The sequence below is a fragment of the Bubalus bubalis genome, chromosome 2, assembly GCF_019923935.1.
Source record: "Bubalus bubalis isolate 160015118507 breed Murrah chromosome 2, NDDB_SH_1, whole genome shotgun sequence".
Taxonomy (NCBI): Eukaryota; Metazoa; Chordata; class Mammalia; order Artiodactyla; family Bovidae; genus Bubalus; species Bubalus bubalis.
In genome coordinates this window covers 11,494,045-11,519,720 of record NC_059158.1, presented here as the reverse complement: position 1 = coordinate 11,519,720, position 25,676 = coordinate 11,494,045, and the positions used below count along the sequence as shown (strand labels likewise).

General features: G+C 42.5%; 1 long non-coding RNA gene across 1 annotated transcript; it reads left to right on the top strand.

The window, feature by feature from the left end:
• The first annotated feature begins 88 nt into the window (after positions 1-88).
• Positions 89-25,095, top strand: LOC123329049. The gene is made up of 2 exons (XR_006639912.1): positions 89-291; positions 24,613-25,095. It is a non-coding gene; the product is annotated as an uncharacterized LOC123329049 (long non-coding RNA).
• Positions 25,096-25,676: the final 581 nt, after the last annotated feature.

Genomic DNA, 25,676 nt, shown 5'->3' with positions numbered 1-25,676 from the left:
CCGGCGGGCGGGGGCGGTGCCGCGGGAGCGTGAGGGTGGGAGGCTGTGCCGCGGCGGGTGCTCTGCCCGCGCGCACGCGGCCCCCTTAAGGCCTCGGGCCGCCCCCAGCCGCTCTCGGCCCTGCCCCGCCCTCCGGAGGCCCCGCCCCCAACGGCGGCGGCCGAGGTGAAGAGCGGAGCGGGGGACTGACGCGGTGGGGACAGACCAGATGGACGCTAGGAAGTCCGCTCGTGTGACACTTCTAGCCGCTGCCCGCCCCTGTTTACGGGCTTGCTCACTGCGGTGACCAAAGTATGTGTGTGGGGGGAGGAGGAGTGCGACCGTCTCGTCTGTCACCGAGGTCCCCTGTAGGGAGGAGACTTGGCCTGTGACCCCCTCACCCACGGAAAAGTCCACTCCTTGAAAGGCTTCCCTTCTTTCCTTTCAAGCCCCGTGTGCCCGTCAGGTGCTGAGTCACACCTCTCACATGCCAAAAACGAAGAAACCCTTGGGAAGGTGGAGAGAATTGGGAAAAGAGAGTGGGCAGGTGACTCTATTTAGCCGTGGTGGACTTGTTGAGGCAATCTTTGTGTTCCCTTTGGATTTCAAGAGTTTGTATTAATCTAAAAGCGTGACGTCTGTAGTCGGCGGAGATCCTGAGATTCTAGGGGCCTTAGTCCTTCTGAGAACGAGTGATGTCAGCTTATTTTTAGTCCACTTGTTGACCACGCTGAGCCGTCATTACGCGTTAGCAATGTGCTGAAGTGCCCGCCCCGCACCTGCTCATTCGCTTGCACAACAGCCCAATGAGGAAGGAGCCGGTTTGCAGATAAGGAACTTGAGGACATATAAAGGAAATGACTTGCCCAAGGTTACAGTAACGTTAAATAGAAATCTCTCAGTCCTTAAAACTTATTACAACCTTAGCTAAAGCTGCTTTTGTCTTGGGACCTCTCTCTGCCTGGGTTCAAAACCTGACCCCACCCACCACATTCTAGCTGGATGACCTTGGGGGAGCCACTTAATAATTTATCTAAACCTGTTTTCTCATAAGTTAGATGAAGAAAGACATTTAACGCTATCCTCTCCCACGTTTGGGAGAGAATTAAATTGTTTGTGCTTGTGGGTTTCCCATAATTAATACATGGGAACTGTTTATTTAGGGTCACATGTAGCATTATGTGCTTTTTGCTTTGCATCCTCAAACTAGATTGCTAACTGCACAAAAGCAACTTTCATTTTCTTTCACTTGTCTGCAGGCTTGACCTGTTCTCAGGGAACTTATATTTGGTACAACTAACCATAAAGAAACATCACAATGTTCATTTAACACAAATGTCTGCAAATGATAAAGTTCTCAGCCCGTCCCATTTGCACCATAGGAAGTTCCTGAACTTTCATGAAAGGAAATGAAAGTTATCAGGGAGAGAGTGAAAATCACCACAATTAGCTGGACAGGCTAAATATTTATGACCCTTATGGAATCATTTGTTGGGAGCCAGCCAGATGGGCTGCTTATTTTCAAAGTCTTAAGTTAATTCTGATCTTAAGTTCCTAACTAAAAACAAGGTAAAATGTAATTATTTATGGTATGGTTATTTGAAAATGATACTCCCAGCAGGGAAGAGAAACTAAGCTTATGAAGGATATGCCTGGGGTTACAGTAATAGGGGTGAATGTGGGCTTTATAGTTGTTATTACCTACCACATCTTACTCAGATGGTAAAGCGTCTGCCTACAATGCAGGAGACCTGGGTTCGATCCCTGAGTTCGATCCCTGGGTCGGGAAGATCCCAGGGAGAAGGAAATGGCAACCCACTCCAGTATTCTTGCCTGGAAAATCCTATGGATGGAGGAGCCTGGTAGGCTACAGTCCATGGGGTCACAAAGAGTAGGGCACAACTGAGCAACTTTATTTTTACATCTTAAAGGAAAAGCCTCCTTTGGGTGACCTTGCTCATTAACCAGGAAGGTACCTCTCCTCTTGGTCTCTTGCCCACTCCCTTTCTATAGGATAGAGACAGAAGCCCACTTTGTGCATTCCATTTCCTTTCCTTCTGGAATGTTCCATCATACCTTTCCTCTTCCCAGGCACAAAATCATGTTCCAGGGGTCTTAGCTAAGAACTCAGAAGGGCAGAGGAACAATTGTTTCTTCTCTAAAATTTGTTACTTTAAGTTACAGTCTAACCAAGTCTGTATGCAGAATTGAAATAGGAGAACATAAGGTTCAACCTATTTATAATTTAAATGTAATAGATTTACAAGGTATATAAATACAGGGGAAGATTTGACTTAATTGAAGCACTAAAAGGAAAATGAATATATTAAATTTAAATATGCGGTATAACATGTTTATAGAAATTTAATTACATTTATGAACAGGACTAAACACTTTCAAAGGCTTCTTGATGGTAAAATTTCCTAACTTTATAAAAAGATGATTAGGAACCTAATTTTGAAAAGTTAAAGAATTTGAGGTTTTAAAAGTGCAACTTCGGGGCAGGGGGTAGGTTTAGCAGTTGTCTTCATTTCTATTGCTGTATAACAAATTATCAAAAAAAAATTTAGCAGTTTAAAAACATGATTTCTATAGGTCAGAAGTTTGTGTCTGGCTTAGTCAGTTCCTTTACTTTAAGCTTTTATCAGACTACAATCCAGGTGTTAGCCAGAACTGTGATCTCATAAGAACCTCAATTGGGGAAAGACCTGCTTTCAAACTTTCTCAGATTGTTGTGAGAATGCATTTCCTGCAGCTCCGAAACTGAGGATTTCAGTCTTTCAGAGGTCTTTCTCTGTTCCTGCTCATACTTATTCACTCAGTCATGTCCAACTCTTTGTGACCCCATGGACTGTAGCCTGCCAGACTCCTGTCCGTGGGATTCTCCAGGCAAGAATACTGGAGTGGATTGCCATTTCTTCTTCCATGGGATTGTCGCTACCCAGGGATGGAACCCACGTCTCTTGTGTCTCTCGCACTGGCAAGTGGATTCTTTATCAGTAGCTCCACTTGGGAAGCCCCTCTGCTCCTAGCGGCTGCTTGCAGATCCTTGCTATATAGGTTTCTCCAACATGCCCGCGTATTTCCTAAAAGCGTGCTTCCTCAAAGCTGGCAATAGAATTTGAGTTTACTAGCCAGATGAGTCCTGTCTGTGTGTGTGCGCGTGTGTGCTAAGCTGCTTCAGTTGTGTCCAACTCTTTGCAACCCTATGGACTATAGACCACCGTGACAGCTCCTCTGTCCATGGGATTCTCCATGCAAGAATACTGGAATGGGTTGCCTTGCCCTCCTCCAGGGGATCTTCCTGACCAAGGGATTGAACCCATGTCTCTTATGTCTCCTGCATTGGCAGGTTGGTTCTTTACCGCTAGAGCCACCTGGGAAGACCAGAGTCCTCTTCAACAAAGTGTAATCACTAATGTCTCATTACTTTGCTATATTCTGTTAGAAAGAAGCTCAGGTCCTGTCCACACTCAACAAAGAGAATATTAAAAGGGCATGAGCTCCGGGAGATGGGAGGCATGGAGGAAACTCTAGGGCCTGTCATAGCTGTTTTTCTACTTTTTTTTCCCCCATCCCAGGATTCAAACCAGAATTTTGAACTGTATTTCATTTAGTTCTCAGCACCAAGAGCATCCTTAGTCTCCTCCAATCTGAGACAGTTTCTCAGGTTTTCCTTATCATTCATGACCTTGACACGTATGAAGAGAATTGGTCCTAGATTTTCTCCCTGAGTTTGGGTTTACCTGATGTTTTCTTAATATAAGACTTGGGTTAGGATGTGTATGTGTGTGTGAAGAATACCACAGACGTGAAGCACTCATCTCATTGCATTATGTCAGGGGCTCATGATATTAATGTGATTTGTTACTGGTGATGTGGAAGTTGATGACTTTGATAAGGTCATGTCTGCCAGGTTTCTGTACTGTAAAGTGATCCTTTTCCATTCTCCATGTTCTTTTCAAAGCGAGTTACTAAGCCAGTCTACACTCGGGCAGAGGGGATTTAGCTCCACCTCTTGGAGAGAAGGGTTACCCTGGGTCGGGAAGATCCCCTGGAGAAGGAAATGGTAACCCACTCCAGTATTCTTGCCTGGAGAATCCCATGGACAGAGGAAGCCTGGTAGGCTACAGTCCACGGGGTTGCAAAGAGTCGGACACGACTGAGCGACTTCACTTGGAGGGAAGAGTGTCAAAAAATTCATGATGTATGTTAATGTGCTGTGCTCACTCATGTCTGACTCTTTGCGACCCCATGGACTGGGACCCATCAGGCTCCTCTGTCCATGGGATTTTCCAGGTGAGAATACTGGAGTGAGTTGCCATTTCCTTCTCCAGAGAATCTTCCTGACCCAGGGATCAAACTTGTGTCTCTTGCATCTCCTGCATTCTTTACCGCTAGCACCACCTGGGAAGTCCTTAGTACTGCTCAGTAATTAGTAAATAAATTTGGGGAGATATTTTGAGGCTGTACAACTATCCTATTTCTCATTGAAGCTTCTTCTATTAATTTTAGCATTCATGAGTGAAAATTTTTTACTATTTGCTTTTCTTCTCCTCTACTAATATGAAAGTTATATTCTCTGTTTCTGTTATGTTCTTAAAAAGTCTTTATTAAATGTGTTTGGAACCCACACCCCCTGCACTGGAAGTCAAAGTCTTAACCACTGGACCACCAGGAAGTCTCTGTTTCTATTTTTTTATTCAGTTCCTAGAAACTATAACATGTGTCATATCTTTTTGCCTTTTCATACTGTCTTAAAACTCAGCATTCAAAAAACTAAGACATGGCATCCAGTCCCATCACTTCATGGCAAATAGATGGGGAAACAATGGAAACCGTAACAGGCATTATTTTCTTGGGCTCCAAAATCACTGCAAATGGTGAATGTAGTCATGAAATCAAAAGACGTTTGCTCCTTGGAAGAAAAGCTATGACCAACCTAGACAGCATATTAAAAAGCAGAGACATTACTTGGCTGACAAAGGTCTGTCTAGTCAAAGCTATGGTTTTTCCAGTAGTCATGATGTGAGAGTTGGACTGTAAACAAAGCTGAGTGGCTAAGAACTGATGCTTTTGAACTGTGGTGTTGGAGAAGATGCTTCACAGTCCCTTGGACTGCAAGGAGCTCAAACCAGTTAATCCTAAAGGAAATCAGTCCTGAATATTCATTGGAAGGACTGATGTTGAAGCTGAAACTCCAATATTTTGGCCATCTGTTGCGAAGAACTGACTCTGGATAAGACCTTGATGCTGAAAAAGAGGGCAGGAAGAGAAGGGGACGACAGAGGATGAGATGGTTGGATGGCACCACTGACTCGACGGACATGAGTTTGACAAGCTCTGAGAGTTGGTGATGGACAGAGAATCCTGTCGTGCTCAGTCCATGGGGTCACAAAAAGTCGGACACGACTGAGTGACTGAACTGAACTGAATAACGTGTATTTGGCTTATTAAGTTCTTAAATTATTAAAATCTTTACCCCATCCCCAAATAGTACAAAGATTGCAAAACACCCCAAGTCCATTCATCACATTCCTGACTTACATGCTATTTTTAGCACAATATTTTGAGTCTGTTATTAATATTTATTTATTTTACCCCAGTAGATAATGTCATTGCTGTTGCTATTTTTAAATCACTAATTAGTTTCACCCATGTTACCCCTTTAATCTTTTTGATCTCAGGTCTGCTAGCTGGGATGGATGTCTAATTCTGAAGACTATTCTTTAGGATTCTTTTTTTTTTTTTTTTAGTGAAGTTTCCCTTGTGATGAACTCTCAGTTTTTGTTTGTCTGAACATGTCTTTATTTTGTCCTCATTTTTGAATAATATTTTTCGCAGGTATAGAGTTCTAGATTGCTAGTTACTTTCATCAGCACACTGATAATCTTTCTCCGAGAAGTGCCTTTTGGTGTCCATTATTGCTGTGAAGGAGTCAGTTGTAAATCTACCTGTACATCCTGTAATGGAGGCGGTACTGTATTGAAGCTATGATGGCTCAGGCATTTCCCCCTTTGCTTTATTGTTTCTTCTATTCTGCTCAACAGTCAAACAGCCCTCTTTACACTCAGCTGGGCAGTGGGGAGAAGCTTGGAGCTGAATGTTCATCCTAACACTGAAGATTTAGGGTTCCCCTTTGGGGGGGTCCCCATTTTGTGTGGGCAGGGTCTACTATCAGACCCTCTTCCTTGCATGAGACCTGAGCTCTGACAGTTCACTTTCCCCTGACACAGATACTGAACTGAAGCAGAGGTGAGGGGTGTCAGCAGATGCTCCAATAATGTGTTTACCTCTACAGGTACTGATGTCTGGCTGAACACTAGCCCATGAGCTTCCCAGTGTCTTCAATTCTACAATGCTGAACAGGCTTCAAGTTGTTGTGAAGTCTGATATTTTTCACTATTTTTAGAGGGAGGGTTGATCTGTATGACCTAGTCCATCATTAACCAGCAATTAGAACCTGACAGTGGTCGCTCAATCACTAAAGTTTAGGGTTTCCCTCATGGCTCAGTGGTAAAGAATCTGCCTGCCAATACAGGAGACACAGGTTCAATCCCTGGTCTGGGAAGATCCCACATATGGCCACAACTTCTGAGCTTGTGCTCTAGTGCCTGGGAGCCGCAACTTCTGAAGCTGGCATGCCCTGGAGCCTGTGCTCATCAATAAGAGAAGGCCCTGCAATGAGAAGCCTGCATACTACAAAAAGCAGCCCCCGCTGCAACTAGAAAAAGCCCACTTCAGTGACAAAGACTCAGCACATCCAAAAATAAATAAAATTATTTTTAAAAAGCACTAAGGTTTATGGATTAACAGTGACTGGGCCAGCTGTCATTTGTCAGACACAAGTTTGAAGGAAGGTCACGTTTGGTAAAGTATGGCCCCGGTCCTTTCCATTTCTCAAGTGATTACTCTCCACCTGCCCTTCTGCTAAACCCTCGCGGTGCATTGTCTCCTTGGATTATGGAAACAAAGCTATGAAATACAGTCTGTTTTTATTCCCATTTAAAGGTTGAAGAAACAAAGTAAAATAGAGCTGTTTAAACTAGGACCTGCCTGACTTCAGACTTCTGCTAGGCAAACAGTCTTACCTATAGAAAAACAAAAATCCTTGTTGAATTGGATAGAGTTCAGTTCAGTTCAGTCACTCAGTCGTGTCTGACTCTTTGTGGCCCCATGAACCACAGCACGCCAGGCCTCCCTGTCTATCACCAACTCCCGGAGCCCACCCAAACTCACGTTCATTGAGTTGGTGATGCCATATAACCATCTCATCCTCTTGTCGTCCCCTTCTCCTCCTGCCCTCAAGCTTTCCCAGCATCAGGGTCTTTTCCAGTGAGTCAGCTCTTCACATCAGGTGGCCAAAGTATTGGAGTTTCAGCTTCAACATCAGTCCTTCCAATGAACACCCAGGACAGATGTCCTTTAGGATGGACTGGTTGGATCTCCTTGCAGTCCAAGGGACACCCCAGAGTCTTCGCCAACACCACAGTTCAAAAGCATCAATTCTGTGCTCAGCTTTCTTCACAGTCCAACTCTTACAGCCATACATGACCACTGGAAAAACCATAGCCTTGACTAGATGGACTTTTGTTGGCAAAGTAATGTCTCTGCTTTTTACTATGCTGTCTAGGTTGGTCATAACTTTCCTTCCAAGGAGTAAGCATCTTTTAATTTCATGGCTGCAATCACCATCTGTAGTGATTTTGGAGCCCAAAAAAATAAAGTTAGCCGCTGTTTCCCCATCTATTTTCCATGAAGTGATGGGACCAGATGCCATGATCTTCGTTTTCTGAATGTTGAGCTTTCAGCCAACTTTTCCACTCTCCTCTTTCACTTTCATCAAGGGGCTCTTTAGTTCTTCTTCACTTTTCTGCCATAAGGGTGGTGTCATCTGCATATCTGAGGTTATTGAGATTTCTCCCAGCAATCTTGATTCCAGCTTGTGCTTCTTCCAGCCCAACGTTTCTCATGATGTACTCTGCATATAAGTTAAATAAGCAAGGTGACAATATACAGCCTTGACGTACTCCTTTTCCTATTTGGAACCAGTCTGTTGTTCCATGTCCAGTTCTAACTGTTGCTTCCTGACCTGAATACAGGTTTCTCAAAAGAGACTCCATTAATTAAAAATATATCTTGGAGACATTACTTCCCGCCTATTAGGATGGATATTATTTTAAAAATATAAAGTGTTGGCAAAGATGTAGAGAAATTGGAATACTTAATTCTTGCTGGTGGGAATGTAAAATGGTGAGGGTGCAGTGGGAAACAATTGGGCAGTTCCTCAAAAAGCTAAACACAGAATTACCATACGATCCAGCAATTCCAGTTCTGGGTATATACCCCAAGCACTGAAAGTAGGGACTCAAACAGACACTTGAACATAAGTGTTCATAGTAGCATTATTCACAGTAACCAAAAGATGGAAATACGTAACTTGTCCATGGATGGTATATTCATACAATGAAATAGTATCCAACCTTTAAAAAAGAACGGAATTCTGATACATTCTTTAACATAAATGAACCTTGACTATATTATGCTAAGTGAAATAAACCCATCTCAAAAGGAAAAATCTTGTAAGATTCCACTTACAGGAGGAATCTACACAAATTCACAGACACAGAAAGTAGAATGGAGGTTACGAGGGGCTGGGAGGAGGGGAATTAGGGTTTGATGGGTACATACAGAGTTTCTGCTTGGTGATGAAAATTTCCTGCAGATAGTAGCGATGGTCGCATGACATTACACATGTTCATAACGTTACCAAATCGCACATTTTATCATGGTTAAAATGGTAAATTTTGTGTTATGTGTATTTTGCCACAGTAAAAAGTCACCAAAATGTAAATGCAGTAAATCATGTTTTTTTTTTTAAAGTAGTTTGTTGATATAAAATATGTCATTCCCCCCACCCCACCATATTTTACCTTAATTCAGTACTTCTAAAGCAATGTCATTTGGGGTTATGGAAAAACATGGTCCCAATCCTAAAACCATTTACTGAGACATGGTCTATGTAGGTTTTCCAAATTCTGGTTGGAACTCAATTAATGTATACTCAATTCTCAAGGGATTTGAAATGGCACACCAAGAAAAAAAGAATCTACTCAAAAGGATATATAGATCAGGGCATTAAGGAGAGACAAAAATTGTATTAGGAGAATAATAAAAGTAAAAAGAAAAATAAAAAATTTCATCACATAGAAATGTATTACATGGTCCTAAAGCTAAAACATGGCATGAGTGAACGTCAATATTCATGGCAAGAGTGAATGTCGACATTCTAGGGATCAGCGAACTGAAATGGACTGGAATGGGTGAATTTAACTCAGATGACCATTATATCTACTTCTGCAGGCAGGAATCTGTCAGAAGAAATGGAGTGGCCATCATGGTCAACAAAAGAGTCCGAAATGCAGTACTTGGATGCAATCTCAAAAATGACAGAATGATCTCTCTTCGTTTCCAAGGCAAACCATTCAATATCACAGTAATCCAAGTCTATGCCCCAACCAGTAATGCTAAAGAAGCTGAAGTTAAACAGTTCTATGAAGACCTACAAGACCTTTTAGAACTAACACCCGAAAAAGATATCCTTTTCATTATAGGGGACTGGAATGCAAAAGTAGGAAGTCAAGAAACACCTGGAGTAACAGGCAAATTTGGCCTTGGAATACGGAATGAAGCAGGGCAAAGACTAATAGAGTTTTGCCAAGAAAATGCACTGGTCATAGCAAACACCCTCTTTCAACAACACAAGAGAAGACTCTATACATGGACATCACCAGATGGTCAACATCAAAATCAGATTGATTATATTCTTTGCAGCCAAAGATGGAGAAGCTCTATACAGTCAGCAAAAACAAGACCAGGAGCTGACTGTGGCTCAGACCATGAACTCCTTATTGCCAAATTCAGACTTACATTGAAGAAAGTGGGGAAAACCACTAGACCATTCAGGTATGACCTAAATCAAATCCCTTATGATTATACAGTGGAAGTAAGAAATAGATTTAAGGGCCTAGATCTGATAGATAGAGTGCCTGATGAACTGAGGAATGAGGTTCGTGACATTGTACAGGAGACAGGGATCAAGACCATCCCTGTGGAAAAGAAATGCAAAAAAGCAAAATGGCTGTCTGGGGAGGCCTTACAAATAGCTGTGAAAAGAAGAGAAGCAAAAAGCAAAGGAGGAAAGGAAAGACATAAACATCTGAATGCAGAGTTCCAAAGAATAGCAAGAAGAGATAAGAAAGCCTTCTTCAGCGATCAATGCAAAGAAATAGAGGAAAACAACAGAATGGGAAAGACTAGAGATCTCTTCAAGAAAATCAGAGATACCAAAGGAATATTTCATGCAAAGATGGGCTCGATAAAGGACAGAAATGGTATGGACCTAACAGAAGCAGAAGATATTAAGAAGAGGTGGCAAGAATACACAGAAGAACTGTACAAAAAAGATCTTCATGACCCAGATAATCACAATGGTGTGATCACTGACCTAGAGCCAGACATCCTGGAATGTGAAGTCAAGTGGGCCTTAGAAAGCATCACTACGAACAAAGCTAGTGGAGGTGATGGAATTCCAGTTGAGCTATTCCAAATTCTGAAAGATGATGCTGTGAAAGTGCTGCACTCAATGTGCCAGCAAATTTGGAAAACTCAGCAGTGGCCACAGGACTGGAAAAGGTCAGTTTTCATTCCGATCCCAAAGAAAGGCAATGCCAAAGAATGCTCAAACTACCGCACAATTGCACTCATCTCACACGCTAGTAAAGTAATGCTCAAAATTCTCCAAGCCAGGCTTCAGCAATATGTGAACCGTGAACTTCCTGATGTTCAAGCTGGTTTTAGAAAAAGCAGAGGAACCAGAGATCAAATTGCCAACATCCACTGGATCATGGAAAAAGCAAAAGAGTTCCAGAAAAACATCTATTTCTGCTTTATTGACTATGCCAAAGCCTTTGACTGTGTGGATCACAACAAACTGTGGAAAATTCTGAAAGAGATGGGAATACCAGACCACCTGATCTGCCTCTTGAGAAATTTGTATGCAGGTCAGGAAGCAACAGTTAGAACTGGACATGGAACAACAGACTGGTTCCAATAGGAAAAGGAGTATGTCAAGGCTGTATATTGTCACCCTGTTTATTTAACTTATATGTACTCTGCATATAAGTTGCATGATGTACTCATGCATCATGAGAAATGCTGGACTGGAAGAAACACAAGCTGGAATCAAGATTGCCGGGAGAAATCTCAATAACCTCAGATATGCAGATGACACCACCCTTATGGCAGAAAGTGAAGAGGAACTAAAAAGCCTCTTAATGAAGGTGAAAGTGGAGAGTGAAAAAGTTGGCTTAAAGCTCAATATTCAGAAAACGAAGATCATGGCATCCGATCCCATCACTTCATGGGAAATAGATGGGGAAATAGTGGAAACAGTGTCAGACTTTATTTTTTTGGGCTCCAAAATCACTGCAGATGGTGACTGCAGCCATGAAATTAAAAGACGCTTACTCCTTGGAAGGAAAGTTATGACCAACATAGATAGCATATTCAAAAGCAGAGACATTACTTTGCCAACAAAAGTTCGTCTAGTCAAGGCTATGGTTTTTCCTGTGGTCACGTGTGGATGTGCGAGTTGGACTGTGAAGAAGGCTGAGCGCCGAAGAATTGATGCTTTTGAACTGTGGTGTTGGAGAAGACTCTTGAGAGTCCCTTGGACTGCAGGGAGATCCAACCAGTCCATTCTGAAGGAGATCAGCCCTGGGATTTCTTTGGAAGGAATGATGCTAAAGCTGAAACTCCAGTACTTTGGCCACCTCATGGGAAGAGTTGACTCATTGGAAAAGACTCTGATGCTGGAAGGGATTGGGGGCAGGAGGAGAAGGGGACGACAGAGGATGAGATGGCTGGATGGCATCACTGACTCGATGGATGTGAGTCTGAGTGAACTCCGGGAGTTGGTGATGGACAGGGAGGCCTGGCGTGCTGCGATTCATGGGGTCACAAAGGTTGGACACGACTGATCTGATCTGATCTGAAAGCTAAAAAAAAAGGCCTCCAAATATGGCATTCTGATTTCTAGGATCAAAATGTGGCTACAGTATTCAATGTCCATAAATATGAAAACAAAGTCCCAGATTCTTCCTGTTCCTGAACTGAGATTTAAAAGGCATTTTTCTCATGGGTCTCTGCTAAGAGAACATTGTGTGATGGCAATGTGAGAATGTCCCATGATCTTTTTCTTATGACATTTGCCTGTATAGGTAAACCCACAGCAAAAATTCAAGGGAAGAAATTCTGTAGGTAAAAGATTATGTTATATAACTCAACAAATATTTCTTGAATCACTAAGCTGTTCGCATAAATATGACAAATTCTCAACCTATCCTCAAAGATTTCATCCAGAAACCAGGGTAGAATCTAGTGACTAAGAAAGAGCCAGAGCTATTTACAGGGCTTGCCAACTAGCCGCCTCACCTAAACGTCACCTGTCTGGTTTAACTAGCACAGTGTTTTGTTTTTTTTTTTGTTTTGCTTTTATTTATTTTCTTTCTTTCAATTGAAAGTGCCTGTTGTTAGCAGATGATACATTTTCTGACCCAGAGCAGATCCCACCAATTTCCACCATATGACCCCTAGCCTGATTTATATATTTATTTTGCTTGCCTGACCTTTGCAGACATTTATTTGCAATGTTCGAATGACTTCACACCTGTTAATTATTGCTGTAAAAAAAAATACACCCTGGCTTTTACTGTTATTACTCAGCTGTTTAGGGTTATTCTGCTTTATCACCTTGAGGATTTCACTGGGGTTTGTGTGATACAAAGCCAACGGTCAGTGGCATTTCAGCATCACGTTTGGCTTGAGATTTTTTTATTTCAGTGTTCCAGACCTTAGGGTCTTCTCATAGGAGATATGCTTTTCTCTTTCTCATGGACCATTACTATAAGAAGCTGGGCTTAAATCAAAGTGTCCAACTTCCCCCCTCTCCCATGGCCTCTGTCCTCATTAGCTATGTGTTTGTGATGATAATGACAATCTCATTCCACAGCTACTGATTATTGAATTCACAGGACACCGTTCTCCAATTCTGCTAAGAAACTTAAAACAAAAGGCCATCTAATTTGATTTCTACTTCTAGAATGTGTCTCTGGGGTTTGTAACAGAACCCAGGAGCACCAGAGAGCTATTTTAGGCAGAACCATGCCTTGGAGGGAGAGCAAACAGAATGACAAAGGTTCTAAGTGTGTAACACAAGTGTGTGACACGTCTTTGGTACACCGTGTAAAATACTTTAGGATCTCTTCAAATAAAAGGTGCTGTTAAGTCTCTTGGTGAGGAGGACTTTCAGCTGAGTTGCATGGAGACTGGATGATTGTATTAGCTCAGTTTTTTTCAATGCTGTGTCCTAGGAGAATACCCAGGCTCTCCTCATTTTTAAAACATTGTTTAGTGTTCTTGCCAGCTTTGATGAAAGGAAAACATCACCTAATTTCTAACATCTGCTATCAGCTGGCTACCAAGATGGCTACATTCTTGTCTCCAGGACTAGGTGACCTGGGACATCAGTAGGAAGAATTAAGCTTCTCCTACAGCTGAGAAGCTGATAACTAATTTGCTTTTTTTCCCCTTTTGTTGTTGTTCAGACACTCAATCGTGTCCAACTTTTTGCCCCTCCATGGACTGCATCATGCCAGACTTCCCTGTCCTTTACTATCTCCTGGAGATTGCTCAAGGTCATGTCCATTGAGTTGATGATGCCATCCAATCCAACCATCTCATCCTCTGTTGCCCCCTTCTCCTCCTGTTCTCAATCTTTCTAAGCATCAGGGTCTTTTCCAATGAGTCAGTTCTTCACATTCAGTTCAGTTCAGTTCAATCGCTCAGTCGTGTCCGAATCTGTGACCCCATGAATCGCAGCACGTCAGGCCTCCCTGTCCATCACCAACTCCCGGAGTTCACTCAAACTCATGTCCATCGAGTCAGTGATGCCGTCCAGCCATCTCATCCTCTGTCGTCCCCTTCTCCTCCTGCCCCCAATCCCTCCCAGCATCAGAGTCTTTTCCAATGAGTCAACTCTTCACATGAGGTGGCCAAAGTATTGGAGTTTCAGCTTTAGCATCAGTGCTTCCAATGAACACTCAGGACTGATCTCCTTTAGGATGGACTGGTTGGATCTCCTTGCAGTCCAAGGGACTCTCAAGAGTCTTCTCCAACACCACAGTTCAAAAGCATCAATTCTTCAGTGCTCAGCTTTTTTCACAGTCCAACTCTCACATCCATACATGACCACTGGAAAAACCATAGCCTTGAGCAGATGGACCTTTGTTGGCAAAGTAATGTCTCTGCTTTTGAATATGCTATCTAGGTTGGTCATAACTTTCCTTCCAAGGAGTAAGCGTCTTTTAATTTCATGGCTGCAGTCACCATCTGCCATGATTTTGGAGCCCCCCAAAATAAAGTCTGACACTGTTTCCACTGTTTCCCCATGTCAGCAGTGGCCACAGGACTAGAAAAGGTCAGTTTTCATTCCAATCCCAAAGAAAGGCAATGCCAAAGAATACTCAGACTACTGCACAATTGCACTCATCTCACACGCTAGTAAAATAATGCTCAAAATTCTCCAAGCCAGGCTTCAGTAATATGTGAACCGTGAACTTCCAGATGTTCAAGCTGGTTTAGAAAAAGCAGAGGAACCAGAGATCAAATTGCCAACATCCACTGGATCATCAAAAAAGCAAGAGAGTTCCAGAAAAACATCTATTTCTGCTTTACTGACTACGCCAAAGCCTTTGATTTGTGGATCACAATAAACTGTGGAAAATTCTGAAAGAGATGGAAATACCAGACCACTTGACCTGCCTCTTGAGAAACCTATATGCAGGTCAGGAAGCAACAGTTACAACTGGACATGGAACAACAGACTGGTTCCAAATAGGAAAAGGAGTACGTCAAGGCTGTATACTGTCACCCTGCTTATTTAACTTATATGCAGAGTACATCATGAGAAACGCTGGGCTGGAAGAAGCACAAGCTGGAATCAAGATTGCTGGGAGAAATCTCAATAACCTCAGATATGCAGATGACACCACCCTTATGGTAGAAAGTGAAGAGGAACTAAAAAGCTTCTTGATGAAAGTGAAAGAGGAGAGTGAAAAAGTTGGCTGAAAGCTCAACGTTCAGAAAACTCAGTTCTTCGCATTAGGTGGTCAAAATATTGGAGCTTCAGCTTCAGCATCGTCCTTCCCATGAATATTCAGGGTTGATTTCCTTTAGGATTGACTGGCTTGATCTCCTTGCTGTCCTAGGGATTTTTTTATTCCCTTGAAGTTATGAAAATTTGTAGAAAAACAATGGAGGGAGAGCAATCAAGGGGGAGCATTTCAGCACTCTTCTCATAGCGCCCCCCATCATACTTTTGATTTATTATAATTTTTATCTTTTTTTTTTTTTTTTGGTCATGCCAAGTGGCATGTGGGATCTCAGCTCCCTGACCAGGAATTGAACCTGTACCTCCCGCATTAGAAGCACTGAGTTTTCACCACTGGACCACCATGGGAGTCCCATTATACTTTTTAAAGGGAAGGGGTCCTCTTTGAGAACAGAGAGCAGTAAGAAACCAAGCACTGAACTATTCTGGGCACCCTAAGCAGCAAAATTTTGTTTCTTCCAGTACCAGAGGGAGCAAACTCAAATCAAATCTATTCTTCTGGCTCTTCCCATAACCTTTTGGGTATCTAAATAATTAGGTTCTCTGGACTTTCCAAAACCAAGAGTTGACTTTCTTCCCTGTGTTTTTCTTGTCCTTGCAGGGCAGCGGTTGTTAAATAGGGTGGCAAGAAAAACAACCCCACACTCAGATCACAAAAAGCTAACTATCCACACAGCATCTGGCTTCTGTAGACATTTAATGAGACCACGATGTTCCCGCCTCCTGTGTTAATGAATAAAGACCTCGGCTCTCAACTTCAGGCTGGTTTACATGCAGAATGTACAAAACGAGGTGACGGCCACTCTTTTCTTCTACTTGGCTGTTGACCCTTAGCCCATTTTCTTCCTGAGCTGAGCTGTCTTTATTTTGCTTCTACTGATTCATAAAATCTCTTTTCCCCTACCTGTTACTCCTCAAGAGCTAAAAAGATCCCAATTTCAAGAATCAGTAAGATCTCCAAAAATCAGAGTCTCTCTTCTCCTGGACATATTAGATTATCATGTATTGTTGTGTGTGTTCATATAGCTAATGTAATATTGGACATAATGTAGTTTGGCATGGAACAGCCCAGAGCAGTGCTAACTCAAGTTTCTCATTCTTCATCCAAACTGAATTCAGTTTATACCAGGGGTCACACACACGTGTGTGGCAGGGGCAGGCAGGAAATATAAATAAGTTACTGGTCCTGGTATAAGTCATCATTTCTTGGCTACTTCTCTTAAGCCTGGACAAGAATATAAATAAGGTTGAAGGGATTCTAGGGTCACTGTCAGTGTTTTTGGACAACAGCTGGTAAAGAATCTGCCTGCAGTGCGGGAGACCTGGGTTTGATCCCTGGGTTGGGAAGATCCCCTGGAGAAGGGAAAGGCTACCCACTTCAGTATTCTGGCCTGGAGAATTCCATGGACTATACATGGGGTCACAAAGAGTCGGACATGACTGAGCAACTTTCACTTTTCAATGCTTTTGAAAAGAGTAGAAATGAGAAGACAAAAGAGCGTTTATCCACAGATCCACTTGTGGTTCTCCTGTGGGAACAATTTTGCTTTCCCAGGGGATATTTGGCAATGTCTAGAGACCTTTGTGGTTGTCACAGCTGGAAAGGAGGGATGCTAGTGGCATCTAGTAGGTAGAGGCCCAGGGTGCTGCTTAATACTCTTCAACGTATAGGACAACCCCCATCACGAAGAATTATCCGACCTAAAATTTCATTAGTGCTGAGGTTTAGACACCCTGCCCTAGATGGATACAGATTGTGGCCTTCAATTTCTTTCCCCACGTGTTCCTCCAAAACTATTCTCTATCATATGTTTTAAATATTTATCTATTTGGCTGAACCAAGTCTTATTTGCAGCTGGTGGGATCTTCAATCTTCATTGCAGTACATGGAATCTTCAGTTGTGGCATGTGGTATCTAATCCCCTGACCAGAGATTGAGCCTGGCCCTCACCTGCCTGTATTGGGAACTCAGAGGCTTAGCGACTGGACCACCAGGGAAGTCCCTCTCTTGCATATTTTTAATTGAAATCTAAAACTTTTCATTGTAAGTTTAGTTGAAAGAGATGTAACTCCTAGCTTATTTCAAGTGTAAACATTATATTATTTTAAAACATATCAAATGAAAACAACACTGGGACTGCTTAGGGTTTATCATTATTCACTTGCAAAATACATGAAAAAACTGTGCTTTTAGAGTTGAAAACTCATATTGTTCCTTTTTGTCCTTGACTTCCTATTTCCATTCCATGTTCCCGACAGGAAATTATCCTACTATGACCCATTTCAAGCTTCATGAAATGAACTGAATTGGGATAAAAGGCTTCTCTCGATCACCCCATTATGCTTCTCCATCAGAAAAATCTATATCTGCCACCACAATTTATATTTTATTATTTCCTGTGATTGTAATAATCTAATCACCTGTGTTTTCTTATGGGTTGAGTTATAACCTTTATTTGACACCACCGATCAGTTCAGTTCAGTTTAGTCACTCAGTCGTGTCCAGCTCTTTGCGACCCCATGAACCGCAGTATGCCAGGCCTCCCTGTCCATCACCACCTCCCAGATGAATTCTATGTCCATCGAGTCGATGATGCCACCCAACCATCTCATCCTCTGTCGTCCCCTTCTCCTCCTGCCCTCAATCTTTTCCAGCATCAGGATCTTTTCCAGTGAGTCAGCTCTTCACATCAGGTAGCCAAAGTATTGGAGTTTCAGCTTCAACATCAGTCCTTCCAATGAATACCCAGTACTGATCTCCTTTAGGATGGACTGGTTGGATCTCCTTGCAGTCCAAGGGACTCTCAAGAGTCTTCTCCAACTCCACAGTTCAAAAGCATCAATTCTTAGGCACTCAGCTTTAGAGTCCAACTCTCACATCCATACATGACCACTGGAAAAACCATAGCCTTGACTAGATGGACCTTTGTTGGCAAAGTAATGTCTCTGCTTTTTAATATGCTATCTAGGTTGGTCATAACTTTCCTTCCAAGGAGTAAGCGTCTTTTAATTTCATGGCTGCAATCACCATCTGCAGTGATTTTGGAGCCCAGAAAAATAGTCAGCCACTGTTTCCACTGTTTCTCTATTTTCCATGAAGTGGTGGGACTGGATGCCATGATCTTAGTTTTCTGAATGTTGAACTTTCAGCCAACTTTTTCACTCTCCTCTTTCACTTTCATCAAGAGGCTCTTTAGTTCTTCTTCACTTTGTGCCATAAGGGTGTTGTCATCTGCATATCTGAGGTTATTGAGATTTCTCCTGGCAATCTTGATTTGAGCTTGTGCTTCCTCCAGCCCAGCGTTTCTCATGAGGTACTCACCACTGATCAAAACTACCTAAATAAATTATGTATATAAGTAGTTTTAAGCATCAAAAGTAAAATAACATTAAGATGTACTTTTTATTAAAACCATCAGTCTGGACATTTCTCCAAAGGAGACATATAGATGGCCAAAAGGCACAGGAAAAAATGTTCAACATTGCTAATTATTAGAAACATGTAAATCAAAACTACGAGATACCACCTCATACCAGTCAGAATGGCCGTCATCAAAAAATCAGCAAACAAATGACATCCCTAGTGGTCCAGTGGTTAAGACTCTGCACTTCCAGTTGAGAGGCTTGATCCCTGGGTCAGGAACTAAGATCCTCCCAAAAGATACGTTGAAGTCCCAACTCCCAGAATTTATGACTGTGACCTTTTTTCCCCTTGGTTATAGGATCGTTGCTGATATAATCAGGTTAAACTGGGGTCATTAGGCCCTAATCCAGTGGAGTTGGTGAACTTAAAAGAAGAGAGACAGGGAAAATGCAGGGTGAGGATGGCTGCAGAAACTTGAGTGATACATCTCCAAGCCCAAGAATGCTGAGCGCTGATGCTGTCCTCAGACACGAAGAGTGAAGCTTGAGACACTGGAGGAGGCCAAGGCAACCCACTCCAGTATTCTTGCCTGGAGACTCCCATGGACAGAGGAGCGTGTCCAACTCTTCTCTCCTGTGAAGAGTTGGACAGAACTGAAACAACTTAGCACCAGCCTCCAGCACTATGAGAGAATACATTCCTACTGTGTTTAGCCACCCTGTGTGTGGCACTTTGCCACGGCAACCCTAGCAAATGAATACAGAGAGTCTTGAAGACAACACACATGGAGAGGAGGGGGAAGGAAGATGGGATCAGCATACGGGGCCCTGAGCCCAAGAGCCTCCTTCATGTCTGCACTGGAGGTGGCTTGCTGGCCTCACCCTGGCCTCAGGAGCACATTATGAAGTGAAGATGATAAGAATCCTAGCTCATATTAGCTCCTGGCAGGAGTAACTGTGTTGGGGCACCCACAGCACTCTTTAAAATCCCTAAAAGACAAGTGACCTATGGTCATGACCGCAGGGTGTCCTCCAAGTGCTAGAGGAACCGGTGGACTATGGCTCCTCTCATGTTATCTGCATGTATTTTGAGTTGTTTGAGCAGTTAAATTGTGGCTCCCTGTTCAACAGGATCATTGGAAGGGTTATTGAAAACAAATTTACTTAACCTTTGCTTTTAGGTTTCAGTTTTTTCCTTTCTTCCTTGCCAGGGCTCTGAGGGTGGTACAGGTTACATTGTTGACATTTGCATGCATGTTGGAAAACCTGTCTATTTAGAATGAAAACCTTGGGCTGAGCTTACGTTAAGAGAAATTCCCTAGCAAGGAAATTGCCTAGTGAGACTATTTCTGGATCAATTTTTTTGCTGTAATAATAGCATTGCCTTCCTGCAGGGGAGAGCCTCGGGCCATGCAGACTGAAGTGTTATATTACAACTAAGACATGGGAATATCACATTGACCAAGGAAGTTTAAAAGAGTCAGTTGCCAGGTTGGGTGGGCAGGTATGATAACATCACAGTTGGGTGCTATGCTGGGTGGGACTGGGTTCCCTGAATGACACTGGGCACGAATAGGCCAAAGCACATGATAAGTAATAACTGGAAAAATCAGACACAAACAAGTGTTTTTAATCTGTTCCCTTGCCCTCTCTGTGCCCAAACATGCTGCTGAGTGTTATGCATTGTCTCGGGCAGGGAGGAGGACATGGGGCTGTGGAAAATCCATCTGGTCATAGTCAGAATTTATGACCAGATGGAAGAAGAAGCCCGCTGAAGAGCAGGCACCCTTCTAGGGCCTGGAGGTAGGCACTGGATCAGGAAACGGCAAAGGTGCCGAGGTGGAGGGCTGATGCTCTGTGGGGGAAGTGCCTTTAGCAGCTGCTTCAACCCAAGCTTTTCCCTCTTAAGTCATCAGTGATGTGATTTCCATACACAACTTTCCTGAACACTAAGGAATTGTTATTAACAAAAATCCTTTAACTAAAGTAAACAAAGTTCTCTTACCCAGGAAACCCCATGGATAGCAGGAGCCTGGTGGGCTGCAGTCCGCGTGTGCCAGAGGTGCTTGTGTGCTTAGTCACTCAGTCGTGTCCAGCTCTTGTCAAGCCCGTGGACTGCAGGTTCTTCTGTCCATGGAATTCTCCAGGCAAGAATACTGCAGTGGGTGGCCGTTCCCTTCTCCAGGGGATCTTCCTGGAGGGATCGAACCCTTGTTTCCTGCATTGCAGGCGATTCTTTACTATCTGAGCCACCAGGGAAGTCTGGGCCACAGTCCCTGGGGTGGCAAAAGAGTCGGACACAACTTAGCAACTGAACAACAACAATGAAGTTGTCTTAGATGTGTCAATACTGAAGATGACTTTGGAAGATTTCACCTTAAAACCACATATTGAAATCAGTTGCACAAACACACATTTCAAATTATAGTCAAAAGGCAAAATACCAAATATGCAGACACCTTCTTAACACAAGGGTGTTGACACTAGCGTTCCGATTCTCTTAAGCATTTCTATATTTAACTCTGAATCTCCCCAGGTTGAAAAACACTTATTTGTTCAAGGAAGATGGTTTCACTACCAGTTAACCCAAGTTCTATACTGCGAGACATACAGCTGAAGGTCCCGGATTCTCATCTGGGACCCTGACGAAATGGGCATGGTTCTTGCTATTCCTATATGATTCCATAACAAGAGAGCAGTGGTCACTCACCCGCTTCCTTGGGTTTAAATTATGCACCTGATCTAATTCTTTTGAGGAGTAAGCAGGAGGCCCCAGCTCCACCTCACTGGTAAACTTTTAGATAAGTGAACTTTTTTTTTTTTTCCTATAACCCTGGAAACCTTGAACATGATGGGACCCTACCATGTTTAAAGATCTCCAGGCCTCACAGAACCTTCTAGTCTTCCATATTTAAAAACGAGATGATATAACCCTTTCAGACATTGAAGCATTATCAATTAAATTTTGTATTTTTAGGTGTTTTTCACTCACTGGAAGTTATTACTTATGAAGCTAACTAACTGATATTCTCAGCAGTGGCCACAGGACTAGAAAAGGTCAGTTTTCATTCCAATCCCAAAGAAAGGCAATGCCAAAGAATGCTCAAACTACCGCACAATTGCACTCATCTCACATGCTAGTAAAGTAATGCTCAAAATTCTCCAAGCCAGGCTTCAGCAATATGTGAACCGTGAACTTCCTGATGTTCAAGCTGGTTTTAGAAAAGGCAGAGGAACCAGAGATCAAATTGCCAACATCCACTGTATCATGGAAAAAGCAAGAGAGTTCCAGAAAAACATCTATTTCTGCTTTGTTGACTATGCCAAGCCTTTGACTGTGTGGATCACAACAAACTGTGGAAAATTCTGAAAGAGATGGGAATACCAGACCACCTGATCTGCCTCTTGAGAAATTTGTATGCAGGTCAGGAAGCAACAGTTAGAACTGGACATGGAACAACAGACTGGTTCCAAATAGGAAAAGGAGTACAGTCAAGGCTGTATACTGTCACCCTGCTTATTTAACTTATATGCAGAGTACATCATGAGAAATGCTGGGCTGGATGAAGCACAAGCTGGAATCAAGATTGCCTGGGAGAAATATCAATAACCTCAGATATGCAGATGACATCACCCTTATGGCAGAAAGTGAAGAGGTACTAAAAAACCTCTTGATGAAAGTGAAAGTGGAGAGTGAAAAAGTTGGCTTAAAGCTCAACATTCAGAAAACGAAGATCATGGCATCCTATCCTATCACTTCATGGGAAATAGATGGGGAAACAGTGGAAACAGTGTCAGACTTTATTTTTTGGGGCTCCAAAATCACTGCAGATGGTGATTGCAGCCATGAAATTAAAAGACGCTTACTCCTTGGAAGGAAAGTTATGACCAACCTAGATAGCATATTCAAAAGCAGAGACATTACTTTGCCAACAAAGGTCCATCTGCTCAAGGCTATGGTTTTTCCAGTGGTCATGTATGGATGTGAGAGTTGGACTGTGAAGAAAGCTGAGCACTGAAGAATTGATGCTTTTGAACTGTGGTGTTGGAGAAGACTCTTGAGAGTCCCTTGGACTGCAAGGAGATCCAACCAGTCCATTCTGAAGGAGATCAGCCCTGGGATTTCTTTGGAAGGAATGATGCTAAAGCTGAAACTCCAGTACTTTGGCCACCTCATGGGAAGAGTTGACTCATTGGAAAAGACTCTGATGCTGGAAGGGATTGGGGGCAGGAGGGGAAGGGGACGACAGAGGATGAGATGGCTGGATGGCATCACTGACTCGATGGACGTGAGTCTGAGTGAACTCCGGGAGTTGGTGATGGACAGGGAGGCCTGGTGTGCTGCGATTCATGGAGTTGAAAAGAGTCGGACACGACTGAGTGACTGAACTGAACTGAACTGATATTCTCTATCAGCCAGACGATGCTTTTTAATGTTCAATTTTCCACATTCTGTATTCTTCATTGATTTAATAAATGAGCCAATAAGAGCAACAAGGCTTAATAAAAATGCATCTATTCACCTGCTGATACAAATTTTTAAAATCCTGTTAATTCTCACTTTTTGCATCTCACTCTGGACCCCATGGCTTTCCAAATTTTCATGTATATCAGAGGGCACAGTCATTATTCTGTATTTGAAGCTTAAATCATGTCAGCTTTGGCAAGTGAGGCCTTTTCAACATGTTTTGTTGTCTAACATATGATCTCTATTCTGGCCAACTTTTAAAATCTTTGAACTTGATGGAATCCTGAAATGTTTTTATAAACTTCCTGCCTCTTAAGGTCAGGCCAGTCTTACAGATATTACCAATGGTAGCGAGCTGACTTTTGGATTTCTCTCATAGCTTATCTGATTGATGAATCCCAGCCTTCAAGGTCACTCTGCTGACAGGACACACCTAGGTTTGAAACCCAGCATCGCCACTTGCCAACTGTTCCTGGGCAAGGTTTTCATCTGTTCGGAGCCTGTTTGCTCATGTAAACGCTCAGATAATACTGATACCCAGTTCAATGAGAGAATTAAGTAAGATAATGTATATATATTCTTTATCACTGTGCTTGGAAGATATGATTTAATAAATAGTAGCTGTAATAACGGAGCAGGCAATGGCACCCCACACCAGTACTCTTGCCTGGAGAATCCCATGGATGGAGGAGCCTGGTTGGCTGCAGTCCATGGGGTCATGAAGAGTCGGACACAACTGAGCGACTTCACTTTCACTTTTCACTTTCATGCACTGGAGAAGGAAATGGCAACCCACTCCAGTGTTCTTGCCTGGAGAATCCCACGGATGGGGAAGCCTGGTGGGCTGCCATCTGAAGTGACTTAGCAGCAGCAGCAGCTGTAATAATATGTTATTTTTAATATTATTTTATGTAGAAGTGAACTCAGACTAATTAATGAGTAACGTGGATTTGTGTGTACATGTTAAAGACTAAACATATGTTGCAACCTAAGTGTCCATCAACAGATGAATGGATAAAGAAGATGTGGTATATATATGTACAATGGAATACTACTCAGCCATTAAAAATAATGAAATAATGCCGTTTGCAGCAAAATGGATGGACCAAGAGATTATCATACTAAGTAAGCCAGACAAAGACAAATGTGGATTCTAAAAAAATGACACAAATGGAATTCTTTACAAAACAGAAATAGACTCAAAAACATAGAAAACAAACTTATGGTTACCAAAGGGGAGGAGGGGAGGGATAAATTAGGAATTTGGAATTAAAATATACATACTACTATATACATATAATAGATAACCATCAAAGACCTACTGTATACGTACAGCACAGGGACTATACTCAATATCTTATAATAACCTATAATGGAAGAGAATATAAAAAAAGAATAAACACACACACATACATATATATATACACATACATATATATATATATAGGAATCACTTGGCTGTACACCTGAAACTAACACAACATTGCCAATCAACTATATTTCAATAACATTTTTTAAAATAAATTGGAATTAAAAAATGACTGACCATAGGTTTTCACGTACATTTCAGTCTACCCCAGTCTTGGGTGTTGCCACCACGGCTCCTGAGAAGTGATTGCCATCCTTGAAGAAACCCTAGCAGGAGATGTCACCTCACGTTGAAACTCCACAGCCTCTGCAAGAAGTTGAGAGTTTCCGTGTGTCTGGTCTCTTTCTGTAGTGAAGTTTCCCAGGAGGGAGAAGAGCCACGGCAGCCTGAGAGGCCTGTGGGCTGGGAGCCCACAGGTGCTGGGAGCTGGGGGAGGGCGGATTGGGGCACTCAACAGAGAAGCGGCAGAGGCTTGAGTCATGGTCTCTTATTCTCCATTTGGCCCTGGGTCTGATCTCCATTTTCTCTCACTTCTTTCTTTGCATTAGTCAAATGCTGTCTCCTTCAAATCCATAACATATCATCCTCCCTTGTTGCCCCGGAAACAGCTCCTCTTTTCCAGCCTAGAGGGTTTTATTGATCTCTCTGCCTTCTTTCAACCTCTTTTTAAAAATAAAAATGGCATCAAATGAAAATCCTGCGTCCTAAGAAGCCTTCCTTGAAAAACGCAAACACATACAAATATGCCTATTTACTTTCTCTTTAGGAATGAATCAAACTCTCCCTTTTTTATCTTTTCTGTTGGTGCATTGTTTTCTCTGTTTCTGATCAAATTCAAGGCCACCTGTAATTTTTGTTTGTGGTACCTAGTGTATTGATGGAATGTATTTTTTCAGTTGTTATGTTGTTGGTGTTGTTTAGTCCCTAAGTCGTGTCCAACTCCTTACGACCCCATGGACTGTAGCCCACCAGGCTCCTCTGTCCATGGGATTTCCCAGGCAAGAGTACTGGAGTGGGTTGCCATTTCCTTCTCCAGAGGATCTTCCCAACCCAGGGATCGAACCCATGTCTCCCTTATTGGCAGGTGGGTTTTTTTGTTTTGTTTTGTTTTTACCACTGAGCCACCTGGGAAACCCATTCTTTAGTACATTTATACTAATGTTTAAATTAATTTGGGGCATGTGCTCCATCTCTGACCAACAACTTCATATAGAAACTTAATACATAAACCCGACCACACACAACTCTGCCATATGATAGAAAGA